The 16,689-nt window shown below is 33.1% G+C and overlaps 1 pseudogene; it reads left to right on the plus strand.

Annotated features, from left to right (window-relative positions):
- Positions 1–4,488: 4,488 nt before the first annotated feature.
- Positions 4,489–7,868, plus strand: LOC143576043 (UDP-glycosyltransferase 73E1-like; annotated as a pseudogene).
- Positions 7,869–16,689: the final 8,821 nt, after the last annotated feature.

Genomic DNA, 16,689 nt, shown 5'->3' on the forward strand with positions numbered 1-16,689 from the left:
CATTTTCTGTTACATAATCATCACTCTTTTTATCCAAAAAAAAAACATGTGTAATAAATGATCTCATTTCACTCACTATTGCTTCAAAATATATATGGGCATTATTATAGAAATGCCCCAATAATGACTCATTATGTAGGTCCTAAGAGTTAAGCTTTAACCATAGTTTTATGCTCGGACCCAAACAATAATAGTTGAATGTCCAAAATCATACAAAAGCCTAAAAGTCTATAATATTTCTAAATACAACTTAATTTTAACTAGTCATGAATCTGAAAAATAAATTTGATTTGTTCGACATTTTACCAAAATAATAAAATACTAAAGTGAATTTTAAAGTGTGACGATTCTATTTTGCAAGTAATTAGATTATGATTTGGGTGATTTACACAACCATAAACTAATTTGTATGCTAATATATTCTCTCTCTCTCTCTCTTACCAATACTTCTAATTAAGATTATATATGAGGCCCGTCGACTTCCACATGCACACTGATATAGAGGAGAGGCAACCAATTAAGGTCATTGTAGACGTACATGAAAAAGAGAGGAATAGTTGCTAATGTGAGGAGAGACAACAAAGTCAGTCTATTGATATCGGTTAGACGACGTTATGGTTAGAGGTCTCTAGACAACTTACGTTATAGATGGTCTAACTGAAAATCTTATTAAACATGCATCAAGATCGCGTAAGTAAATAATTTTAACTTGTTGTATCTTTACATATAATAATTTCGTTCTGTACCTTATAACACGGCATCAAGATCGCGTAAGCCAATAAAACTTATGTTTTTTTTGTGGTTACATTACTATCGAGATATAGTTTTTTTGTTTTATAGATATAACTAGCTTTTGCACCCGTGTATTACACAGGATTTGTCAAATGATAAAAATAAATAAGTTCTGTTATTTCAAAAAAATAAACAAAATGAAAGGTAAAAATAAATTAAAAAATCAGGTATGATATTTTAATTATGATTCTTAAAATACTTTTCATTATTGAAAATGCGTGTAGCTTAACATACCACATAATAAATCTAAAAGATTCATTGATAATGATAAACCGATCGAGTGGCTATAAATGCAAGTGCATACACAAGCCTTTGAGGCTATATTAGTTTTTATTGAATTTTTTTTAAATGAACCAAAGTCACCACTTTTTAAAATGATCCATACGTATTTGATGATTGCCTCATGTCAAATCAGAACGAAACATGTGATACAATTGTAGTCCGACATGCGACATACACAATTTGGTAATAGGATTGCATGTCCAAAAGATGTCTTCACATTAAGTGCACCATGTGATACAAATTTTGTATACAAAGAAGTATTTTCAAATTTGTAAACATCATTTTAAGGTCTCATTTACCATGTAAATTAATGTATTAGACAAAGTAAACGATTTATGAATTATAAATTTTTCACGTCTCACGACTTATAAAATGTATCTTCTTCATGTTTCACTATGTGTACTACACATGGTGAATAATATGAACTTAATTTAATTTTTTGTGTAACAATGTTTAAAAGATGATGATCAATATGCATATAGACAATAATCTATAGTATAATGTCATCAAATTACATATATGCACACCTAAATATATACTTTATGCAATGTTATAAAACCACAACCAACCCAATAATTGATTATATTTAACATCATTCTTCTTGAATGGTGATTATAAACGTGACATTTATACACCTTTAAATAGTTAATAAAATCCATCTAACGATGCTATAACTCAACTGATAAAATGGTTTTGACTAATGGATAGTTAGGATGAATGAGATGAGATATTAGGAGTTATGATGAAAAATTAGGCTATGAGTGTAGGCTTGACACCTAAGCATCAACACTTTGTTTATTAGTAGAGTAACGTAAATTTGTTTTGTTGAAATTGATTATGTAATAAATGTTTATGAAATAAAAAAAACGAAATTTTACAGTTTCCAAAAAACAAAGAATTAGAAAAATCTAAATTACATGACTCCAAATTTCTTTAGGTATAACTAATCATTGTTTCAATGCTTAAAAGTTTTTTTTAGAATGACTACATTTATAATTTTAAATTAAAGATACAAAATAAATATCACATTAATAGGAAATTAAATTAAATAGCATAATTAAAAATTTATATATATGAAGTGAGAAGTCTCGCATAATTCAAACTGAATTCATGAATCCTTATTGTTAAAACATGTGTTCAAATCTTTAATAAAAAGTAATGTATACATTGAGAAAAATTATGTTTTAGGTTTTATATTATTGTAAATAGTTATTAATGTATGCATTATATCTTGAGATGTAACTCATGGGTCAAACCATTTTCACCAATGACCCATGAATAACATGGATTAAGGAGAAAAGAGATTAGAAGATTAGTATGGAATTTTAATCTATGAATGAATGTGGTTAGGACACCTAAACATCATTATTTTTATTTATTAGTATTGTAAGACGTAAGATTGTGACATTTGAAAAGTCAAAAGTCTTTGATGATTTTAATTGAAAGCAATTGATCACACAAAAAATTAAAACATAAGTATTCGATTTGACGCTAATTTCTTAAACCAAATTTGGACGACACTTGACACTCCCCACATATGATGTGACATCTCAACCGATAGTTTAAGCTCTAGCGAACACGTGTATTATCTTTTTCTTTTTTCTTTTCTTTTAACAACTATTAGGATCACTGACATACCAATGACCTACCCGACCATCTATATTCCCCAAATACCGGAGACACATTTTAAAAAGAAACACATCATATGTGTCTATGTGAGAAAACTCTTTGGTCTAACCTGAAACATCTACTTTGACACAAAGTGAAACTTGAAAATAAGATCTCCTCTTTCTATACAAGGTATTTAAGTGTCTCATGTCAACCAATTATACTAGAATTCATTGACACGTGTAATATATTTATATATAAATAAACTTAGAAACAAATTTGCTTAATAAAATATAGAGTAAGTTAATTTCATTTTTGTTCCCTTAAGTTTCATTCCAGCCTACTGAGTTAGTGGTGGAGTGGTAAGAGAAAGACTTGATGTTTTATGTGACTCATGTTCGATTCCTGCTCCCAACATTTAGTTTTAGAGGCACCATGGTGATGATGAAGGACTAGGCGAGTATGTGACTTTCACTAATTGGATCATTGAACTGAACGAGTTTTATTTCACCCCACTGTCGTGCCTTCGAACGAGTGTTCACGGGTGTTGGCCTTAGGTGAGAGTTTTTCTCAGATCAAACGACGAGTGTATTCCGATGTTATGAGTTTAACCAGTGACCTATTTTGAAAATTCGTTGGCCATTCAAAATAAATAATAGATAGATAAAATACTAAAAAAACACAGATTTTCGGTATTGATGGTGACAAATGTTTGACAAGCACACGCTCAAGCAACGTTGAGTAGAGTTATTACTCATACTCCCCCATAAGATTGATTACAAGTAGAGTTTTTCTTCTTTTCTTTTTTAGTTTTTTTCTTGAACAACGTTTGAAATCACAATGTCTAAGCTTTGAGCCTTTTCGAGACGAGATATCATACGCATATATCAATTTTGACGTTTCATGCCTGACTTACCCAATAATATCATCAAAGAGAAACCCACCACTATATGAAAACTCTTAAATAATGTAAAAAATATGACCTTAAAATCTCAAACTTTAATACTTACTCTCATGCTATTAGACTATAAAACCAACTATACAACTTAGGTTTTAGTTTTCTAAAATTCTACTTTTAACTCCAACTGAACACCCATCATCCTCTAAAATTAATGAGATATTCGTATACACAAAACTTTATTGTCACAACCCCAATTAGTTCATCATCATCATCGTACTCAGTATATCCCATCAATAGCAAAGCTATGGTAGGGTCTGAGGAGGATAAGATGTAAATTTGCATAAATTATACATTGCCCCACCTCAATAAACATATAATAATCATATTTAGTGAGATATTCATATATGCAAAAATTGGTTGCCACAACTTCAGTTAGATAATTGTAGTACTCTTATTAAACGAGTCAAGTGCGTTCTCTATGTATATTTTATGGAGTAATTTTGAGTTGTTATGAGTAGAAAAAAAAAGAAAATGTTATTATTCAAGAATAATTTGAGGAAACAATTTTCAATATTTATAATTTTTTTATTTATTTTAAAAGTGCTTGTGAATGAAAAAGATATAAAAAAGGTTATAAAGGTATAAAAAATATTATTTAAGTAAAAAAAATAGAAAGAAAATGTGTAGTTTGAAGATAGAGAGAAAAAACGACTACATAAACTTTTACCAAATTCTATCTTAAATAAATATTAGTTTTCACCTTTTTATGTAACTTCGTATATTACACTTTTTTAGATCACTGAAAACAAATTAAGCATGCCGCCAATTCTGAATAAATATGCATGAATGGTTTAATGACAAGTGTATGTTGAATTGTGCATCGCGTAAGATATTATTAAGATAACCATTTATCACAACAAATGCCTCACCAAAACTAAAAACCAACCCACCTTCTAAAAATCCAATGGCTAGTCCTTCGAAAGACCTTCACTTTGTGTTGTTTCCCCTAATGACTCAAGGTCACATGATACCCATGTTCGACATAGCCCGGTTACTAGCCGAACGGGGTCCAACCGTCACCATAGTCACCACTCCTGTTAACGCCAAACGTTTCAAACCGGTCATTTCTCGGGCAGTCCAAGACAACCTCAAGATTCAGGTTGTTGAACTTGAACTCGCATTGAGCGAAGTTGGTTTACCCGAAGGATGTGAGAATTTCGACTTGATCCCATCAGCCGAATCGTTCCCAAAACTATTTATGGCTGCGACTATGTTAGCCGAACCGGCGGAAAACATGTTTCGGGGACTAACTCCGGCCCCAAGTTGCATCATTTCTGATAATCTTTTGGCTTGGACAAGTGATATAGCTCAAAAGTTTAATATTCCAAGGATTATTTTCCATGGGCCAGGATGCTTCACCTTCCTATGCTTACATATTGCAATATATACAAACGCGTTAGAGGATATCGCCGTCTCTGATTCGGAGTACTTCGTGCTGCCTGGCCTTCCTGACCGCATTGAACTTACCAGAGAGCAGGTAAGAGTTTGGGATTTTAATCTGACTAAAAAGGAAATTTTTTGGTTTTTAAGTAGAAAATTGATTGGTTTTTGAATTTTTGTATCGGTTCGGTTATGAATTAATTTATTGGATTTACATTTGGGTCAGAATAAAAATTGGTCTAAGCCTGTATCTTTTTTTTTTAATATAAATTTCATTTCAAATAAAAGCATCAATTACAATAAAGAGACAGGTTTAAGCGGGCAACAAGTTGCGCCGTCACCCTCTTTTGAATAGCAAAACCGATCATACTGAAAACAAAACTATCGTTCTTCGGCGTCGTTGAGTTACTGTGCACGACTCACTGATCTCTTTTTAGAAACGTAGCAGCATCGAAGGGCCAAAGACCCAAATGTATCAAAAGCAAAAGGAATGAAGATGTGTTGATTCTCCACACACGCCTTCTCGTGCTTAGCAATTTTTCCTGCTTCTGCCTTTAGAACGACCTGCCTAGGAACAACCCGGTGTCTCTAAGCCCGACAAGAGGGGACACCCCAGTAAGGTTCACACAAGCATGCTCCCCCCTCCCCCACCCATCCAAACACAAGAATGTTTGCTGGTCGGAGAGTAGACCTTCCTTCACATGGATCTGAAAAGAAATTCAGTCGTAAATCCATAGCAATGAATTTAGGCGTAAATCCTATGACACACATTTAAACAAGTTAAGCGCGGTTGATAATTCAGTATGGAGTTCAATTCGATTTGGTTTTGGAGTGATGCATAACCAAAACATTGGGTATTATTTGGGTGGTTATTTTGGTTTGTTTGCTTCAGTTCAGATTTGGAGCAACAGATAACCAAAACCAAAACAATTTTTTGTTTAGAAAAACAAAAAACGAAAAACAGAACCAAACTGTTTTGAGTCAGTTATATCAGTTTGGTATTGAAGTTTGGTTTTAGAGCAAGGCATATGCGAAACTAAACAGTAACTTTCGGAAACACACACACACACACACAAAATGTACCAAACAACCTTCAATAAGGGGGTGTTTCGTTAAGCTTTTAAATATTGCTTATTTGATTTTTGAAAATCAAAAAGTATTTTACAATGTATATATATGTGTGAACCATCGGGTGGCAAAAGTGAAATTGCCCTAATTTTGACGTTATTTTACTAATCTCGTGAAAATAATGTTAAAAGTATGTTAATCAGGCATCATGTGGTGGCGTTGATAGCCGAAAGACAAAGGTACATGCACCAATCAGCTGGTCTCCCGATGATTGAGTGCTATGTGCCTTATGTCCGAGGCTTGATGCAAAATAACTATCGAGCCAGGGGTCTCACCGGAAGTAGCCTCTCTAACCCTATGGGGTAGAGGTAAGGTTGTCTACATCTTACCCTCCTCAGACCCTACCATAGCTTTGCTATTGGTGGGATATACTGAGTACGATGATGATGATGATGAAAAAGTATTTTACAAAGCTCATTCAGAAGCTTCAAATTGGAGCTTTTCGAAAATCGAATAAGCAAGTTTAAAAAAGTCACCCAAACACCCCCTATTTAGTGTGTGTCAGTTATTTATGTTTTTCTTTGTTAGCTTCTATTTCATTTTGGTTAATTGGTTCTTCTGCTCACCCTAAACGCATGCTTGTAGTTGGGGTGGGAAAACCTTAAAAGAAGCCATGGATTTTGTGGAATATGCACGAAAGGCAGAGCAAGATGCAAATGGGATTTTGGTTAATAGTTTTCACGAGTTGGAGCCTAAATATGTTGAAGAACTCGCAAAGATAAAAGATAAAAAGATAAAAAGATATGGTGTATTGGTCCGGTTTCACTATGCAACAAAATTTCCCAAGACATAGCCGAGAGAGGAAGCAAGGGTGCCATCGACGAACAAGATTGCTTGAGGTGGCTAGACTCTAAGGAGCCAGAGTCTGTAATGTTTGTTTGTTTAGGAAGTCTCGCTCGTGTTTGCAATGAGCAAAACATCGACCTCGCGTTGGGACTGGAGTCATCAAACAAACCATTTATATGGTGCTTACGACACACAACCGAGGAACTTGAAAGATGGTTCTTGGAAGAAGGGTATGAAGAAAGGGTGAAAGATAGAGGGCTCATAATCCACGGGTGGGCTCCACAAGTATTGGTTCTTTCACATCAAGCCGTGGGTGGGTTTGTAACACATTGCGGATGGAACTCGACTCTTGAAGTTGTTCAGCTGGAGTCCCCATGGTTACATGGCCACAATTTGCTGACCAGTTTATAAATGAAAGGTTTATAGTAGATGTTTTGAAAGTTGGAGTGAAGATTGGTATGGAGGCTTCGGTTGTCATTGGTGACCAAGATAAGTTTGGAGTGGTCGTAAAGAAAGAAGACGTGAAACGATCAGTAGAAGATGTTATGGACAAAGGAGAGGAAGGTGAAGCAAGACGAAAGAGATGTAGAGAACTTGCGGCAATGGCAAAAAGGGCTATGGAGGATGGAGGTTCATCTCGCCTCAACATGACATCCATGATTCAAGACATTATTGAATTATGTTTACAATCTGATTAATCTCTAATGTTATAATTTATAAAATAGTGTGTATTTTATCTATGAAAATATGAATATTCTGCATTAAAATGTACATTTTGTTTTTGTGCTTGGGCTTCCTATTCTACATGACTTGTAAGTTGTAATTGTTTTGGTCATAAATTACCGAAGCAATAATTGAACAAATTCGTTAAGTGAGGTAGTGTTCTTCAATAATACGGTGAATATATGCGGTAAAAGTAATGGGTGACACAACGATGTAGCGAGGAAAAACCTTAGATCCTAGTGAGGATCCTCGGAAAAAAAACCTCGGGAGGAGAAAATTATCTCCTGTCTCAATTTATTAATAATGAAAATGGTGTCATGCAACTCGAGAAGTGATTTCGGTGAAGAGCTAAAGTACATAGAGAGAAAGTGTTGTGTGGTAACTGAATGTGTCTTATTCACCGTTTCAGCTTCATTATATAGGAAAATAATCTAACTAATATCCTATAAATCCGTTTTTTTGGTTTGTTCTCCGCTCCTAGCTGTTATAGACTATTGGACTTTTTCTTTAAGTTTTCACGTGCTATTTGACTAAAAGTCCGATTCTTTAGGCTGGCCAAGTCCACTAACCGTTGCATTACAAACCTCATTGAGTAACCTGCAAGTAGTGTTTTCAAAACCGGTTCAAACCGGCCGGTTGAACCGGTTAAACCGGATTTCGCACCGTATGCCGATATTTTGAGTCCGGTATTTACTAGAATATCGTACCGATGGTTTTTGTCTAAAATACCGGTTTTTACCGGCAAACCGGTTTTAAGCCCGAGCAAATTTTGATATTTGCGGCCCATATTTTTACAAAATTACTTTCAACCCAACAATTAACATTCAAACGTGTAAACTTTATGACTATTTTTTTAAAATTAAGTGCTTTTGCATTATTTTTTTAATATGGATTAACTTTTGGATTATATTTTGTTATAAGAATCATTTAGTTTTTGGTTGTTTTTGGATTAAATGTACATTTATAGGAAATTATAAGGTAAACTATTCAACCGGTTGAACTTTCCAATATAAACTGGTTCAACCGGTTGTACCATTTTTTAGTCCAATCCGGTACAAGTAAAATACCGGTTTTTAAAACATTGGTAATTAGTAAGTAGAAATAACTGATTCCAAGGATCCCGGAGCTTTATTTGGTCAGCACTCCTATCTGTTATAGCTCTTTGCCACACGTTTTTCTTCAGTTATTTAGTGAGTCTTTAATGTGAATTAAGTCACCAATATTCAGTTGCAAGAATATATCAAAACCAAAGATCAAAATAAGCGTTAGTAATCAGGAATCAGGATCATGGGAAATGCTGAAATCAGGAATCCCGACAAAGATCCTGACATGGATCCTTGAAACTGGTAAGGATCCAAAATCACAACATGGCCCATTTTAGGTGGGCTAGACACATAGGACCATAGGCATCGTAAAAATATTAGATTGGTTCTTAATTATATATATTTTAAATAGAGAAAATTTATATTATAAATTATAATATCAGAAAAGTTGTTTTTAAGCATTACAAATGTATAGGTTACAGTCACAATCTAATCGTTAACTTCACTCAAAATAACTTTCATATTAAGAAGAGATGAAATAATCTATAGTAACCGAAATTATTAATTTCGTTCAACATAACCAACATTCTAGCCGTACTTCAAATAAATAATAAACACCAAGGATTAAAGAAAAATTATTGAAGAGCTTTAATGATTTTATTTATTTTATTTTCTTTTTGGCAGTTTTGATCTGTTTCTTTACTATTTTTTCACGTTATTCACATATATGTACAAGTCGAGCATTTGAGTAATCAATATTTGTTCCCTCGACAATATAACCTCGTTCCATCAATGGAAAGAGGGAAAAAAATGAGGTATGTGGGATGTGAAGCCCTTACAAATTTTGAATGTCAAAACGGATTATTAAGCATGGAAATTGAAAACATCTAGCTAATGCTTACCCTGGTTCTTCTTGTTGAGCTATAGTACTATGTGATTAAGTATGATCTGTAATTACTAGAATATATAACTTATTGATTTAACTAATGACACAAGTTTCCATGTGTTAACTCTAGACCATTAGGTGCTAATCAGCTTTCAAGATTACCTTCTATTAAGTACGTGCGAGTTACGACTATGAGTTCTGTTTTAATGAAGCTTTTTGCAGGTTTTCAAAGTCGATTATCCAACTACTAATAATCCAGTATAAATATATAATTTATAATACATTTAGACTGTACCTGCAAGATTTTGATGTGAAAAAGTTATATAGTCTATAGTTACATAATGAACGAGTCAAATAATCTAGTCAGTTACTTTATATATATCTATATCTATAATATATATAAACGAAAACATAAAAATCATACGTGTCGCGATGTGGTCGCTACCCCTTTTTTTGGAGTCACCAGATTTGCTTGATTTTAAAATGAAGGCTTCTCATACATTTGACCCGAATTCATGGGTATGGGTCTTACCAAACCCAGATATTCCTTAAACGGGGTTATGACATCTCGTTAAATTAAAAATTATTCTCATCAAATTATTGATATAAAAATCCTATAAAATAGGATATAATAAAAATTAATATCTTATTTATTTTGAAATATATATATATATATATATACTAGCTTTTAGCCTGCGTTATATGCAGGTCATTTTAAATTTTTTTAATATTATTGTGAATATATTATTTTTTATATTAGTGAGAGTGCATATTTTAACAGAAAAATCTTCTTGCATGTGACTTTTTTAACTGATATTAACGGTTCTACCCTTTAAAATTTTAACGATCGTTTCAAAAAAAAATACTACTTGTGAAAACAACAGGGAGGTTTCTTATTTTACACATATTTGAGAAAGGTTAACAACTACCTTAGGAAGTCGTCAAACGCATTCCAGAATAGTGAGATGTTGTTGACCAAAACAACACGGGTAATACAAAACCGTGTAATACACACAGAAGAAAGTACAAAGGGAAATCTAAACTAACTTCCATACAAACAATACTGCACTCATGTTTAGGTGTTACAGTTGTTTGGATACACTATTAGACTTGTCTGTCATTGTAGACCTTAAAAAAACTAACCATGTAAAATGCTAACAGTTTTGATCACATCACTTTTTTTGGCGACCCCTCATCCTTTGCTTCAGCATCATCATCCTCACCCTGAAACACGTGATTCAACATTATAAATAACTTTAGATTTGGAGGTTAAAATAGTAATATTGGTGCCACTGATGATGTAATGCAGCTTTGGCTGCTCAAAATTGTACCTTGTTGCTATAAGATACGAAAACAACTAAATGTAAACTAAGGGGGTGTTTAGGATTCCTTATTTTACCTCTTTTTGACTTTTCATTAAGTTAATAAGTTACAACATTGTAACTTATGGAACTTTTTCTCTCACAACATAAGCAATCTCAAACACCTTATTACTTTTCAAAAAGTTTATAAGTTATAAGTTGATGAAAATAAGCAATCCCAAACACCCCCTAAGTTCTACAATAATTGTAATATCAAAATTAAATGTTTTCTTTTCTCAAATTTATAAGCAATTCAATGAGCAGTGACTAATATTCATCCTTTGGCCTTTCAAAACATGTATTAGATTTTTATCATTTAGTGAGAGGATCAGGTTCACTGCTCAGAAGTAAATGGTAATTTTCTTGTGATCTGTTTTAGATTATATGGCCAAGATATTTGTTATTGGTAAACAGTTCAAAGACAACAAATCATAGATCTATTCGGTTGCATTGCTTGGTTCATTTTGAGTTTCAAAGTGAATTGTGCACTTCATAATTCATATAAAGTCTTGTGAGGTAGGTTTTTTTTTTCTTTTTCAATTTATAACTTCAAAACCTTTGAAATGAACAATATTTAGACCTGTTACCCTACCCAACCGAGTCAAACCAACCCAATCCAACCCGACTCGTCCCATAAAAGAAATTACATGTTTAGACCTACCCAACCAGCTCAAAGGGGTTGAGTGTTGTCAAATGTCTTTCTCTAAATTCTTTGTATTCAAAGATTCAGAACATTATCATACTTTTATTACCCTACCCCAAACGGGTCAAAGGGGTTGATTTTATTATCGTTGCATATACAACTTAAAATCAAGCTGTATATGGATTTGTTATATATATGTGGCATGTCTCACTTTATTTTAACTTCTTAAGTTGAGTATCTGCATATATTTATAAACATAAGTTGTTTAAATAAGTTGAGTATCATGTCCAGGCTTCAGTCCGCATCTTTGGTTTGTAATTTTTGTTGGGAGAAAGTAGTCACGGTAAAATCCATTGCAGGTGTTAATCTATTAATCTGTCAATGAAAAACATTTAATTAATGTTACAATTACAACTCATCAAGATTTGATCTCTAGAAATAGCATGCACTATATAATATTATTTTTCATTTCATGTATGCATAATGAAAAACCGCCCATGTCTCATTAATAAATCCCACTTGAAACCATTCCTCATATAAGATATCTTCAACCAAAAAAACTATATCACAAATATATGCAGTCATTCTTTATATATTTGCATATATAAAAACATTCAAAATCTGAATAGCCAGAATCGCTAACCCACGACAACATCAATCGTACTGCCAAAGTTGATTTAAGCTTATGAAAACAACTCACATGAATGGATAGTATGCATAAACTTCAAAAAATACATCTTGGTTGTTGTATAAAAGAAACCATGAAATTTGGGTTAATATTATCATTCAGCCAATATTTAATACACACAAAAAAGATAGTCTTTGAAACGTTGTTTTAAATATGAACCCAACATGTTGGGAGTGTCATATAAACAAATATTGAACTAAAAATGTAAGAGAGAAAAAAAAACCAAAAAAGTACATAAAGTTACCTCAATCTCATTCCCTCAGTAATGCACACAACCAGTATATAACTTGACCTTTTTTAACCTTGTCTCCAATCTGGAAAATGTACTTTAAAACGACAATGAAACATATATAATATACATTATATCATATATTTGAAAGATAACCTTCACTAAGGAGGGTGCTTCAAGTTCTGTAGAACGAATGAAGGTTCTAGCCATGGGGTATTTAAAGGAAGGGCACTGCTCAAACAAATGAACAACATAACTTATAAATATCTATAATAATTTTCAAACGCAAAAACTAAGTATCTTTGTAAGTTCAAAAACCTTCTTAATCATCTATTAAAAACTTAAAATATCTCAGGGCCCTCTTATTAGTAATAAAACTTATTCCTATAGTTGCACCATCTTTATCCAGTTGCACTTACCATTGATAAACCTCAAATCTAATCAAGTTCAACCATAAGTTTAGTAACATCACCCACCAAAATAAAAGGAAACAGTGCATTAATAACGATGACATTATAGTTTTATATGGTTGAATATGAGAGGTCATTATTTGTAATTATATGAGTAATGTTTGCCAACCTTTAGTGAGTTTATACTTTATACACAAAAATAAGAAAATTCTCTAAAACACTATAATACTATGCAAATACCTATATTGTTATTGTTGAATGTTAAACCGATATTACACAAATAGAAAAGAAGAAAACCCTAGGGTTTACAAACAAAAAAATGATAACATTATTATATAACAAATGACATATAACAACACAACCTTTAAATGACAACCTAGACACATCAATTAAGTATCCTATATGCATCAATTAATTAACAATCGAAAGCCATCAATTAACATAAAATTATTTCGGCCAAAATAGTCATGCATATATACAACAAACCTTAAACGGTAACCTGTACACCATAACCGTAGACTATAGACTGAAAGATCAGGGCTTCCTAATGCACTAACTAACTAACAAAACAGAGCAATCAAACCTCAACCAACAAAAATGCCCAATACAGCCAAAAATTATATATGAAACAATCAAGCGTTTATTATAAAAATCATAGTACCTTAGTGATTGTGATTGTCTACCTTAATCCCAACCTGCAACAACAATTAAAAGGCGGAGACGATTAAAACAAAACCTTAATCACAATGAAACAGTAATAAATAAATCAGAGACGAACCGGGATCACCGGCGATTACCGTTACATCGGGTAAAGTTACCTCAATCTCATTCATCAACTTGCACAACATAGAGGCGGAGAAGGGACAAACGGAGGTTTTTATGAGAGGGAGTCTGATAAGATAAGATGGGTATTTGATTTTAAGGTTTCACAAATAATAAAGAGAGTTATTTGAGATGTTATAACCCATGTAACAGCCATTCGGGCCAAACCGGGATAAATCAATGAGAGCTCACCATTTACAAATGAAGCAATTTTGTAGCTCTAGAAGGTGGGGGAGCAACGTAAGAGCGACACATAGGATTTTTTGGTAGGCAATTATATAGATAGTTAGATATATTATTTAAATTAACAAACTACTTTGATAGTAAAAAAAAATCAACGGGTCTTGGGTCTCATCAAACCATAAGTATTATTAACTTTCATAAATATTATTTATAATTAATAAACCAATTTTATAGTTAAAAAATAAACGGGTCTTGGATCTCATCAAAACCATATAGCTTTTAAACCGTGTTATAACAATGTATTTATTTGTGAAACAATTTATCATTATTAACTTTCATACAATAAAAAAATATAAATTTAAAAAATAAATAAATATTAGAACAAACAATATAAAACAACCCCCGTAATACGGGGAATAAAAACTAGCGTGTGATATATATTGTTCAACTCTTACGTCATAACTAGTTCTTTATGTTAATATACTCTCTTAAAAAGTCATGGGGAGCCTAGATTTTTTTTGACGGCGTTTGATTATATATGTGGTATGCCATTACCTACCCCTTAGACAAAATTTCCAATGTCCATTATTAGTTTGATGCTCTAGAGATTCAAACCCATGATCATTTAAGAAGGCAACTCTTAAAGGAAAACCACTTGACCATCAGATAAGAGGCCTTATGGCAAAATAGGTTAGAAGTTAAAAGAGAGTCTAGATTGTTGGGAAAAACGACTACCTAGCCACGAACGGTAAACAAAAAGTGCGTAATTAATCTTTGTTTGGCTAAACTTTTTCCCGACCCGAATGAACCAATGAGGATGCAAACAAATAGGGTAATTAAAAGTAAATAGGACACAATAATTTTAGCGTAGAAAACCTCTCAAGGCGAGAGTAAAAACCACGGGACTACTAGAGCCGCTTCAAATCCACTATTACCAATAATAGCAATACGAAGTCTTCTCTAAGTAAACTAGAAGCATACACAAATCATCATATACTTGGTACAAACACTCTTCAAGTATATGAAATAAAACAAAAATTAGAGGTACACCAAGGAGAAAATACCTTGTCTCTAAAACGTCTCTTATCTCTTCACAAAACACCAAAAAAATGGGGCACACAAAAATAACAAACTTCTCTTCGTTCGTAACTGCTTGTGTCAATAGAGGAGGAACCCCACAAAAACTTTCGTATGTATTGTTGCGGCAGCCAATACATGTGCACTCAAACAAAAAACTTTTTATATTTGTTTGTTTCTTGAAGCCCACGTGAATGGGTTTGTGATCAAAGGACCAAACCAACTATTATGTAGGCCCAAAAACAAATATTGATTTCTTGCCTTGTGTCACGAGATTAGTAACAACAAAAATAAATAATTTTTTTTCTTTTTCTTTATGATAATAATAACCCATGTAATATATATAAATGTTGGGTTTTCTCATGGGCAAAAATATCGAACAAATCTCCCCCTTTTTGTCTATGAGAACGAACTCACCACCCTGGCGAGTGAGCAACATATTTTCAGTTTCTCCCTTGTCAAAGCTTTGGTCAACATATCGGAACAATTATCATTGGTATGAACTTTATTAATTTCAAACAACTTGTCTTCAATAACATCTCTAATCCAATGATATCTCACATCAATATGTTTTGTTCTCTTATGATACATAGAATTTTTAGCAAGGTGAATAGCACTTTGATTATCACAAAGAACCACATAGCGTTGTTGCATAAAGCTAGGCTCTTGCATAAATCTTTTCAACCACAATAATTCTTTGCATCCTTCTGTTGTTGCCATATACTCTGCCTCGGTAGTAGACAAAGCAACACATTTTTGCAGTCTTGACTGCCATGACACGCCCCCCTGCAAATAACATCAAATATCCACAAGTGGATTTCATGTTGTCCTTATTTCCTGCCATATCAGAATCTGTGTAACCAACAAGCATCGGCTCCCCATTTCCAAACGTTATACCCAATTTGGAAGTACCCTGTAGATATCTAAGGATCCACTTAACTGCTTCCCAATGCTTCTTACCCGGATTTGACAAGAACCGACTAACAACCCCAACTGCATAGGCAATATCAGGCCGTGTACATACCATTACATACATCAAGCTTCCAACCGCTTATGCATATGGAACACCATCCATCTCTTCAATATCTTTCTCAGAAGTAGGGCAATCTTTTTTAGTTAACTTAAAGTTGGGAGTAAGAGGTGTACTAACCACATTAACTTTAGACATCTTGAATCTTCTAAGCACATTTTCAATGTATTGCTCTTATGACATGTGCAACTTCTTTGAAGCTCTGTCTCTAGTAATCCGAATGCCAAAAATATTCTTAGCTGGCCCCAAGTCTTCCATAGAAAAAACAACTTGCTTAACTCTTTCTTCAGCTGGACAATTCTTTCCGCATTCTTGCCAACAATCAACATATCATCAACATAAAGAAATAAAATGATAAAATCATTATCACCAAACCTCTTAAAGAAAACACAGTGATCAGACACAGTCTTTCGGTAGCCTTGCTTCCCCATAACCGACTCAAATTTCTTGTACCACTGTCTCGGTGCTTGCTTCAAGCCATAAAGACTTTTATGAAGTTTACAAACATAATCTTCTTTACCTTTAACCTAAAAACCTTCAGGTTGCTCCATATAGATCTCCTTATCGAGATCACCGTGAAGGAATGTTGTCTTGACATCCATTTGCTTAACCTCAAGATCAAGACAAGCAGCTAAACTAAGGATCACCCTGATGGAA

The sequence above is a fragment of the Bidens hawaiensis genome, unplaced genomic scaffold (assembly GCF_021521415.1).
Source record: "Bidens hawaiensis isolate Kalapana, Puna unplaced genomic scaffold, B.hawaiensis_p1.1 tig00027850_1, whole genome shotgun sequence".
Lineage (NCBI taxonomy): Eukaryota > Viridiplantae > Streptophyta > Magnoliopsida > Asterales > Asteraceae > Bidens > Bidens hawaiensis.